The following is a 12,482-nucleotide window of genomic DNA, read 5'->3' as shown; positions in this document are numbered from 1 at the left end:
CTTTCTAGAACCGCAGAGAGGTGATCTGTGGCCTTCACGGCTGCTGTGGTGCCTTCTCATTGCTGTTGGTGAAGGGATTCCCATCCCTGAGAGGAACTCCCACCAGCCAGAGCTTGATGACTTTTCACGGCTGCATTGGTCCTTCCCTGGGGCTTTCCTCCCAGCATGTGTCCTTGTGTGAGGCATGAACCCCATGACCTTCACGGCCTAGGACCCTCATACCTACGGGACCGCCTCTCCTGGTATGCCCCATGGAGAGCCTCAAGGTCCATAAATAGCAACACCCTAGTGGTCCCTAAGGAAGTTAGATTAGCTTCAACCAGAGCCAGGGCCTTTTCAGGGCGTTTCAACCACCGGCCTGGTGGAACACTCTGCCTCATGAGACCAGGGCTCTGCAGGATCTGATTTTTTTCCTCAAACCCTGTAAGACAGAGTTGTTCTGCCTAGCCTTTGGCTTGGAGCCAATTTGATTCCCTCCCCCTCTTTCTTTTTTTCTTTTCCTTTCTCCTCCTGCGATGAGGCTACATTTTAATATTTTAATGTTTCAATATTTTAATGTTGTATTTTAATTTTTAAGTAGTATTCATTCAACTTATTTTTATTATTGCTTGTTAGCCACCCTGAGCCCAGCCTTGGCTGGGGAGGGAGATTTATAAATAATAATAATAATAATAATAATAATAATAATAATAATAATAATAATAATTATGTAAGTGCAGCAGGTGAAGCCTGCTCCCCTGGGACACTCCAGTGCCCGTCCTCGCACTGTGCAACCAAGGAGGAGCGGCCAGGGAAGGCCTGAGCTTGGCACTTCAGCTTGTTCTCCACCACCCTCCTCCTAGGCCTGCTGCAGCAGCAGCTTCAGTGCTGCTGGGATGTCTTCATACCTGCCAAGGAGCTCCAGCTGCCAATCCCATCGGGAGATCGCCAAGCCAAGATGGCGAACATGGTGAATGGCAGGCAACCTTCTTGAGAAGCAGAGGTGCAGAAAAGTCAACTGTTGCCCTCTGTGCGATGCTCACAAGTAGGTTAGGGGGCAGAATCCTTGCCTCGTCCTGGGGGCTGCCAATACACGCTATGCCACTGCTTAGAAATAACTCCTGTTGATTTCAATGGGGCTTATTCGTGGGTGAACAGATTTAGAGCTGGTTTTCTGCCTAAGAGAAAGCTATGGAGCTTGGGAGGCAGGAAGGAAGGTATTATGCTTCTGTTTGTCAGTTTCTGGGGATTGAAAATGTTGTTGTTCTTCAGTTCTGCTTGTGGGCTTCCCACAGGCATTGGGTTGGCCACTGTGAGAACAGGATGTTGGTCTCTTAATATTCTTATGGCTCTTTTAATATTCTTATGGCTGTTGCTATAACATAAAATATTGCTTATTTATGTACTTTGCCTGTACATAAAACATATTATTCTTATCTCTGAGAAGGGAAGTATGAAATGAGATTATAATAGAGATTCAAGGATTAATTTCAGGTGCATGGGAATGGTATATCTTTGATTCGGGGTTTCCTTATCTGTTTTACTTTAAAGGGGTGGGCCCAAGAGAGGGGTGTAGTGTGGTTTGATAGCCATTGCCCATGGGCCCCCCAGCAAGCGCTTTCTACCAAACAAAGGTAAAGGGACCCCTGACCATTAGGTCCAGTCATGTCCAACTCTGGGGTTGCGGCACTCATCTCGCTTTATTGGCTGAGGGAACCGGCGTACATCTTCTGGGTCATGTGGCCAGCATAACTAAGCCACTTCTGGTGAACCAGAGCAGTGCATGGAAACGCCATTTACCTTCCCGCTGGAGCGGTACCCATTTATCTACTTGCACTTGACGTGCTTTCAAACTGCTAGGTTGGCAGGAGCTGGGACCGAGCAACAGGAGCTCACCCCGTTGCGGGGATTCGAACCGCCGACCTTCTGATGGGCAAGTCCTAGGCTCTGTGGTTTAACCCACAGTGCCACCCGCGTCCCTCTACCAAACATTACTCTGTACCAAATAAAGATGCTCCTTATCTTCACAGCAGAAAAACAATACTGCTCTCTCCATTTGTTCCTGTCTTCATATGGCACCTGGGAACTTTAGAAAGTTCTTCCCAGGTTAACATGGTGTCTTTTATTTTTAATGAACAAATGAGATCAGCTTGTGTTAAGCTGCTCTCTCTTTCATTTTGTTGAACCGACATGGCAACAACACCCTTGAAGTGTTTTCTGCAAGCTTGCTGAGAGGAAAGAAGTCCTATAAAAGAAAAAGGAGAGAGAGAGCACTCAGTAATAGAAGCCATTTTACTGGGGTGGGCAAGATGGCCTCACTTGATAGCAATATAGCACAGTGATGGAAATTCCCTTTTTATCATTTATTCCTTTTTTGCACTGTCATGTCAAGATGAATAGTTTTCACTCTAATTTTCTTTCCCAGATGATAGGGGTATTGTCACTTGCGTGCGCGATCACCAATTTAATAGCTTTCTGTCTCTTTCTGGAGTGGACTGTAGAGCTAGGTGTCTAATCTTGACCTCGGTCAACAGAAATTGTGAGGAAGTGAATGTCTCTGAGAGTCGGTACTTAAAATGAGCACAGCCCCATTCAAACATCGCACATGAAATTCTCCATAAACACCTTCCTGTACAGCTGAAGAACTCTTCAGTGAGAAAAGAGCATAGGAACAAAGTACATCAGTTACTACAAATTATTTTTTAGCACAGCATATTTCATGCTGGAGGTTGCCAGTACAGGAGAAATGCCCTCACAAGCCAAATTAGGGCCCATGCTAGGTCGCATTAGACTGTGGCAGTGGCGGACCTTGGTGTCTCAAATTTCAGTGGCATCCTGTGATGCCAAAATTCGTCGACCCCTGTCTCTCCTCTTCCATTCTAGGGTCTGTGTCCTGTGTGACTGAACCAGTCATGCTCCCCTAAATCCGCCTTTGTCTCTGGGCCAGAAGTGTCCCACTCCTGCACTTCAGCAAAGGAGCTTAATTTAGGTTAATTACATTGACCTAAATTTCTGGTATATATTTGAACCCCTCCTGCAAAATACTGACAGTCTGGAGGCAATCTGAATAACATAATCAGAATGTAGACATCTCAACAAACATACTTTCTTTTTTTGGGGGGGGGGCGCGTTACTATCTTCTGAGTTGAGCGATTTCCAATGAGACCTTTGCAGAATCAAGATTGCATTCATAAAATATGAATTCCTGCCTTTTAGCATAAAAGGAGGAGCTCCCCTTCAAATGTTCACTTAAATTATACTTATTTCTGATTTCATGCATTTTTGATTTCATGCCTCATCTCCCATAGTTTCAATGGGAAATTATGCATAAAATCAAAAATGTGGTGTCTGAAATACTAAAGAAGCTAGTTTTCCCTTTAAATAAAATGTTTGAACCTTAACATCTGAGTTTTATCTATTCTGATTCAACATTTATCAGCATTGTAGAATCTGTTTGATAAAGTCTTTAAGATGACTGGTAACAAAACAAATCTTTGGCGGACAAAGTTTATGTAATTAACTTGTACTGACTTACTTTAAAAAAAATAAATCTATATGCACTTTTTTCTTTCCTTTTTTTAAAGCAGAATATCTTCCTGAGTATGGAAACAATTCTAACAATTTTGCTAGGTATCAGACAGTGGCAGAACTCTTGAGAACTTTTTAGATGTGCTGGAATATTAAAATGAAATATAAATCTGTAGATATGTTGTGACAATTCACTTCCTCTCTATAATCCAACATTAACAAACTTGGATCAGTATTTAAGATACCTTTAATCTTTCCATCATAATCAGATGTACCTGGTCTACTTAAGTCTACTGTCTGAATTTAGGATAAGGATCAGCAGACAATACAGCGGTTTGGTCAAGGTCACACGAGGAAGGAATCTATGCTAAGGATTTGAACCCTATTTACTGAATCCACATGTAGCATACCCAGTTGTTGTTGTTTTTTAAAAAAGCACACTTGCCTGCATCATAGAAGTATTTTTTTGGTAGCCTCCATAAAGATAAAGCTACATTTCAATCTTCTCCTCCACCCTCCAGTGAATAAAAGTTGTTTATCTGGCTGCTTTGAGTAAAGTTGAGTTTTGCAGTATTCTAACTGGTTTACATAGTCAGGGCGTTGGGTGGAGAAATATTGCCAGTGGCTCAGCAGGTCCTTGTCTGGTCAGTTTCTTAATAGTAAATTCTGACTTAGTCCTTTCTCTCCCCCTAAACACACAGAGACACAAACAGGCGCATGATTAGAATCTGGAACGAACACTCCATTTCCCCGGCACCTGCAATTGTTCGCTTTGGGAGGTATGCTTCATTAAGCCTGCTTTTAAAGCATCAATATTATTACAATGTTGTTGATTGCCACTCTGTCTTTTATTAAATCTGCCCTCAAGATTTGGCCTCATATCTACATGTCATAACATTCATTAGATAATACCACAAATGCTGGAACATCTAGCAGCTCTCTCAGCTTATCAGCATCTGATCTTGACCTCCCTCCATTCTTCATGCACCTTCTGTCCATCCAGTTCAGCTCTGCATGATAATGTGGTCATCCGTTTTCCACTTCTAATGTCTGTAAGCATAACAACTTTGACTTGCACTGCTGTATCTGCGTAATATTCTAGGTCAACGTCAGATCCTAACACAATGATGTGGGTTTTGATGATGCACAGACGCACTGGTTGTTGTGCAAAATCTTTGGCTGGAGTTCAGTGTTGTCCTATTATGAATGTTCCATTTGCACAAGCATTGCAGCTTGCCAGACAAAATTATTCCCCCTCTCCTCCCACCACACACTTGGATTCTTCCAAGCCCTCTGAACCAACAAATATGACCAAAGTTTTCCCTTGGGGGAAAAATGGATCTGAATATTCAGAGGCAAATTCAAAAAGAATAAAATGTTGCATTCATGGAAGACAGTTTCTTGCTGGGTTCCCAGTCACAGCACCACCCTTCCCTAGGCAATGACTAAAGTAAGGTGTCATAAAACAAACTCAAGCAGACAACAATCTGGATTAAAAATGGCTGGCTCAACACAGGTGTTCTAGCTGCCGGGTATGACAGCCATCAGTAAGGGGCTGCAACCACCGCCCATTGGGGAAAGGCGTGAGCAGCCATTTCTGAAAGAGAAGAAGATCGTGAGCTGGAACCCCTCATTTAGAAGATCTTGACTTGGGCACATGTTATTTTGTAAAAGAGGAATTGTCACAATCACATTCATTGGAACAGTCCATGGGGTAAGCCAGCTCAATTTCTGTGGCTTATAAAATGATGTGCACACTGTACCTTACAGCAAATAAAGTAAATGATGGTAACATGCATTTGTGAGTTTTAACATTTTCCTCCCCTATAAGTTTCTCAGCATGTGGAATAAATAAGAGAAAGCTTTGTTGAGGGCAGCATGTTCAAGAAATTATTTTTTTGAAAGCACGTAGAACTCAACTTTCACACCAGTGTTATGGTATACTCAGGCAGGTGGTATCTCTATTGCTTTGGCTTGCTTGTAATGTATTCTGCCATGCTCTTCGTACATAATCATCGAAAAACGGCAGGTGAAAAATATCTACCACTGATGTAGTAATGGTAACAGATTAATTCTGAGCGATGAAAACTTGAGGATTCCCTGCAAGCAGACTGACTCACAAGTCATATGTTCTCGGTGGCATCAATAGCTGTCATTTCAAAAGTAGGGAGTCGATACTGCTGGGATCATTTGAAAGCCTTCCATCATCTTTCCTTGATGGGTCTTGTCAGCATTATTTTGTTGTGTGGTCTGCAATGACTCTTTTTAAAGCACTCAATCTTTCCTCCTGAAGGAAATCCAGTATGTTTCTCAGCTGATACCGCAATACAACAGGGCAGTATTGGGGAAAACTTTGGTACAAAAATTGACATGTGCTGCGTTGGCTGGTCCTTAGGAAATGCTGCTTTGTCTGTCAACATTGCCAGTCCATTTGGATCTTTATATGGGAAGAACAGAAAGTGGTTAATGGAGGAGCAACCTGGAAAGCTATGCTTTACGGGTGCTGAGTTAGGTGGTATGATTGCACAAAACCTCCCTTATTTCTGCAGATATTTGTGCAGGACATCCCATGCTTGGTCCTCTGATCTGTTTTCTTAATCATTCCACATGTTCCCTTTCTTCCTAGTGCTACTGTGCAATTTTCCTCATTGGAAACATAAAGAATTGCACACATCCTTCCAATGTTTATTTTTATCAGCTTACAATTCTGAAGGATTGCAGACCTAACCAATTCCTGCTATTGTGTGTCTAATGCACATCAAGGACAAATAAAAGAGCTGCCCAACTGATTGAACAGAATGGGGATGGAATAATCACACTCTTGTTGCACAGTGTGATCAGTAGGACAGCTCATGTGCTTGCCCTCCATGTACAAATATATATTGTATATAGGTAAAGGATGGTTAAGTCCAGCCAAAGGTGACTACGAGGTGCGATACTCATCTCACTTTTCAGGCCGAGGGAGATGGCGTTTGTCCACAGACAGCTTTCCGGGTCATGTGGCCAGCATGACTAAACCGCTACTGGCACATGGAGGACCGTGATGAGTGCCTGAGTGCATAGAAACACCGTTTACCTTCCCATCGCAGCGGTATCTATTTATCTACTTGCACTGGTATGCTTTCGAACTGTTAGATTGGCAGAAGCTGGGACAGAGCAATGGGAGCTCACCCCATCACGCGGATTCGAACTGCACACCCAAGAGGCTCAGTGGTTTAGACCACAGTGCCACCCGTGTCACATATATACTGCACATATGATGATGGGAAGCATGTTTATTGGTCTTGAACATTGATCTTGTTCTCAGTATGTGTGCACCTTCCAGCACTGTCTCTCAAGATGCACATAAGAACCTATATGTGTAACCTGTTCACATGTAAGGTTGGAAACCTACATATGCTCGATAGGCTCTCCTTTTCATCATTATGCTGCATGCATGGATCAGAGTCTGAGGGCATAGGGGTGCATACTGACTCCTCCATATGCATGCTATGGGAGAGGAAAGTGAATAAATGAACAGCCCTCATATAATTGAACAAGCCACCACTTCCCCTCTTGTTCATATACTTGTTGCTATATCATGACAACACTGCCTGTTTGTGGATTTTTTTGGGGGGAGGAGTAAATATATCCTGCATCCTGTTAAGGAGCAAGCTGGGATCCTGATGGTATGTCTGGATCAAGTAAAAGGTAAGTAAGTTTCGGCTGAATTCAGACAAGAAAAACTACGGGCAGGAAAGTTCAAGCCCGGCAGACCAGACCAGCCCAGCCAGAATCCTAGAAGGCCTAGGGAAATAGCTAAATGATGAGCAGGGTAGCCATTTACACGTCAGCACAAAAAATAACATATTTCAATAAAAAAAATTATGTGGCCCTCCAGGCCTTTCTATATAGCCCATGAGACTCTTCCTAGACCACAACTCTCACCAGCCACATCTCTTCTCAGTTACACACCCTCTCCAAAGACCACACCCCTTGCCTTTCCTGTTTCATACCTTCCATGTGTGCTTTTGCCTGGTGAGAGTATGTCCTTGAACTCTGATAATGCCTCTTGCTTGCTGGATGGATGGAAGGCAGTATGGGGTTCGTGAGTCTGCATTTTTTGAAGCTCTGGACATCAATGGGCAAGCCCAGTGTCACTGGGTGGAGAAGGAAGAGAATATGGAGAAAATATAGCACTGGAATTGGACTGGCCAAGCTCTGGGATGCTTCCTAACCTAAGGAGCTAAGAGCCAAAAGGCTTTTATTACAGGCTCTGCTACCTATTCCCCGAGCCTATATTTTCACGACCTCTTTAGCTTATAGTGAGAAAAACAGACTTTATCCCCAGATGCCTTAGTGGAAATGCCTGGAACCTTAACAACCCCCCTTTGGGACCATTTTCTTAGCTGTGCATGAGCACTAATTGGCGTCCAGGACTTGAAAAAAAATCAATTTATGTTTTGAGCACCCTCTATGCATGGACAGAAACTTATTTTGTGTTCTAAACTGGAGAAGAGCTCTCTTGGCTGTAAAGATTTCCATGTAAGGAAATGTGAACCAGTTCTACTTCTACTAATAGGTAGCATGAGGACAAATTTATTTTACAGTCTCTTCCATGTTATGCTGCATAGTTAAGAGTTTATTTCAAAACAGATAAATGAGCAACATTCCAGATGTTATAACCTTCCATCAGCCATTCTTATCTGAAGATCATTCCAATGTCATATTTCCCCTTAAATCTATGTCATGTAAATTTATTGGCAAAAGATAAAAATGAGAGTATTTCACACACCAAAGAACAGTCTTTTTTAAAAGCTTTCAAACACAGCTCTCCATTAAAAATTCTTGCTCCATTCAAAATCTAGTCATTGTTCTATAAGATATCTTTTTTAATAATAAATTTGATTAATATTTTCCACACAATAACAAAAAATAACAAAACACAAAAACAAGCATGCCAAAAACCAAAATAAATCCAAATCTTACAAGATTTGTAATAAATAAACAATTATAAACAAGTTAATAATATAAACACTAAAAAGAAAAACAAACATTGACTTCCACCAATCGCACAGCACCTCCTTTACCTTTCATTGTTTCTTCCTGTTTTCCTGTTTTCCTGATCATCTTTATCCTAGCATCTAGATATAAATCCCTCTTTCTTATCCTTTCACTTCACAAGGTTATTCCAGAATTAGCCAGATTTCTGTCCTCGAACATTGGCTTTTAAGGTATTCATTTAGGCACTCCCATTCCTTTTTCACTTCATTTTTTGGTTTTTGTCTTATTATATCTGTCAATTTGGCTAATTCTAAATATTCAGAAAGATTATATAACCATTGTATGGTTATGGTTATGTAAGATATCTTTACATGCAACATGTTGCTTCTGAAAGGACTTGGTCGCTATTTTGCATGCATACCAAATTCACACCTGTTTTCCTGACCCAACAGATCATACCAAGATAGAAACTTGTTATGCATGTGGTTCCCCTTGGCTGGAGCAAAAGTGTTTCAGACTTTTATTCCTGCCATGATTATTTAAAATTATTCAGACTAGAGCGTTCTTCATTGTTCAGGCTTCAATGCTGATTTTCCCTCAGAGGCTTTTGTTGAGTGAAATACTCTTGAGAGTAAAAACATATATTTTCCAGGTCTCACAGAATGTCTAAGGATCTGGACCTCAGAAAATGTGTGTGGTGTCCTAGATCCTGAATTCATCAATTATTTCCAAATCATCAGAAAATGTCTACTCCTGCTGATCTACTTAAACATTAGGGCAGGTCTGGATATTGGTTGGACCCACCACACCAAATGCAGCCCAACCAGCCTATCTAGTCTCTATAAACCACTTTTACAGCCTACCACAGTTTCCACAAGCAGCTGTCACCTGGGAGGCCACAATACTGGGACCTGAAGCTTGGTAGATCAGAAATGATACAGGGTAAAGGCCTATCTTCCATAAAGAAGGCTGATCTCCGAAGAATGGATGCTTTTGAATTATGGTGCTGGAGGAGACTCTTGAGAGTCCCATGGACTGCAAGAAGATCAAACCTCTCCATTCTGAAGGAAATCAGCCCTGAGTGCTCACTGGAAGGACAGATTGTGAAGCTGAGGCTCCAATACTTTGGCCACCTCATGAGAAGAGAAAACTCCCTGGAAAAGACCCTGATGTTGGGAAAGACGGAGGGCACAAGGAGAAGGGGACGACAGAGGACGAGATGGTTGGATGGCGTTCTAGAAGCTACCAGCATGAGTTTGACCAAACTGCGGGAGGCAGTGGAGGACAGAAGTGCCTGGCGTGCTCTGGTCCATAGGGTCACGAAGAGTCGGACATGACCAAACAACAAAAACAAAGGCCTATCTTAGACTTGCCTGTAATTAAACTGGTATATTATTATTATTATAGGAAATGGTGAAGAACAATATCCATTCCTTTTAAGACTCAATTAATGGTAGTGTTTGTTGATTAAAATGCAAGGACTAGCATTAAAAAAAAACCAACCCTACAGATCAGGCTTTGCTTCCATGCAAATTTGCTGAAATAGGATTGATTTTTGAACGAGCAGATAATCAATTTCTGCATTTTAAACAGTTTTTTATAAAAACAAATAAAAGAAACACACTGCATTGCCTTTACTCGCTCTGAACCTTTAAGGTTGGGGGTGGCTTCAAGCTGAGTTATCATACCCATCAAGAGAGACAATGAGTTGCATCTAGACTAAGATATTTGCACTAATTTCCTACTGAAATCAGTGGGAGAGGTCAGACAAAACTTAAGTCCCATGGATTTCAATGGGAACTAAGTGTAACTAAACTGCAGTCCTAACTTTAATTTATTTGGGCATGGAGTATTGAATTCAGTAGGATTGTGTTGATCCCATGCAATATCATCAAATTAGCAGTGTGGATGCCTTCATAAATCTGGCCATTTGTGTCATGAAAAAGGAGGCACAAACCAAATCAAATTGGTTTTCTCTCAAAGTTGTTATTATCCAAGGAAAGTTATGCATGGATATAATTAAATATTTTAGAATTTATAGAATGTTCTGCAGGAGGCAGTGAATATATGTCCTATTGTTAATATCATTGTGGAAAGTCCTCTCTCTCTCTCTCTCTCTCTCTCTCTCTCTCTCTCTCTCTCTCTCCTGAAGAAGAGACTGACAATGAAATTAAAATTGATTGTGTTTTAACTTGACCTATGGTACGGAAGAGCCTCTCTCATGCCCAGATAAGAGAAGCATATGGTTGACACTGAAAATCACCTTACACTAATTTCCCATGCGCCCTTAAATCTCCATACTTGGGTTTCAGCCTTCTGTTTTATTTCTGTATTATCTAGGTTTGTGGACACTTAGCTGTAAAATATCATTATCCTAATCATTTATACAAAGAAATAGCTATGTTCCAAAACGGAATCCCTACAGTCTGCTGACAGTAATCTTGGTCGTGCTTGAAAAGGCATGGATTAGAGCTGCCCTTTCAAAACCTAGAGAAAATGAGTTTGCAGCCCTTTACGATTATGCTTAAAAATCTACTATTGGGCTTTTTGTTGCTCTTCAGATCCACAATTTGCATTTAACTGTGCAATCCAAAGCATGTTTACTCTGGAGTATCTTCCGTTGCATTCAGTCAAATGTTTTCCCAAGTAACGGTTTATAGGACTGCAGCTTAAGCAACACTTTACTATGCCAGCACCCTGCTGTATACTGGCTCTCACCTTTGACTTGGAGTAATGAACTATAAATTCAAATTCTTGCTCAGCCATGAATCTCACCAGCTTACCTCAGACCATTCATTCTCTGTCAGATTAACATACCTCGTAAGGTTGTTGTAAGGTTAAAAACAGGATAACCTCTACATTTACTGCTTTGAGCTCCTTGGGCATAGAAATCTGTTAAAGATTATTATAACCACAATCCTGAAACGGTCCATTTAGTTGTTAGGAGTAATAAGTTGCTCGAGGACAGCACACAATTCTACAAAGAAACATTTATAGGTGCAAAGACAGATGATAGAGTCAGAGGTCGGTTGAAAATATACACAATTTCAGTGTGTGTCAGGTTTCATTTGGCCGAAATGGAAGAAAAAATATTTAAATTTTACTTCCTATCTGGATTTTAAAAAATAAAAAAATAAAATCAAAATCAACCAATCTGAGCCTGGCTTGGATCAATACAAACTGAGTGTTGTTTTGTGGTTTGAAATAAGTATCTCATACCCAAAACAAAATTATTTTGTATCCAAAATGAGGAGACACAAATTCCTATTTCAGTGTGATTCATCATGATGAAGATACATACCTAAAAATTATTTTGACTAATTTAAGTCCCACTTATGTCAATGGCATAGTTGCCAACTTTTCCCTTTTCTTGCGAGGAATCCTATTCGGAATAAAGGATATTTCCTTTAGAAAAGGGAAACGTTGACAGCTATGGTCAATGGGTCTACGCTACTTTGTCTTCAGCTGAAATCCTAACCGTAACTACATTGTTTTTAATGGAGTTTACTCCCAGATAAGTGGTGTTAGGGTTGAAACCTAAGTCTGGATCCTCCTCATAACTCTTTAATCAGGATCATAAGAGGATTTCATATCAAATCAGTAGGGTCATTAATGAACAGTTTCAACAGCTTGGGCAAAAGTGATATAGATCAAAGTAGTCTTGTATCAATTATTTGGACTTGAATGAGGTTGTGTGATGTGCAAAATGAGACGTCCATGTCCTTATCAGTGCCTACAGAACAACTTAAGGAGAAAATCTTCATTTGTCTACTACATTGGCTTATATCATGAGAAAAGAAATATATATATATATATATATATATGTGTATATATATATATATATATATATATATATATATATATATATCCTGGTGCCAATATTGAATACAGTGGTACCACAGGTTAAGTACTTAATTCATTCCGGAGGTCTGTTCTTAACCTGAAACTGTTCTTAACCTGAAGCACCACTTTAGCTAATGGAGCCTCCTGCT

The sequence above is a fragment of the Podarcis gaigeae genome (assembly GCF_964106915.1).
Source record: "Podarcis gaigeae genome assembly, chromosome: 4".
NCBI lineage: Eukaryota > Metazoa > Chordata > Lepidosauria > Squamata > Lacertidae > Podarcis > Podarcis gaigeae.
This window is presented reverse-complemented; position numbering follows the sequence as displayed.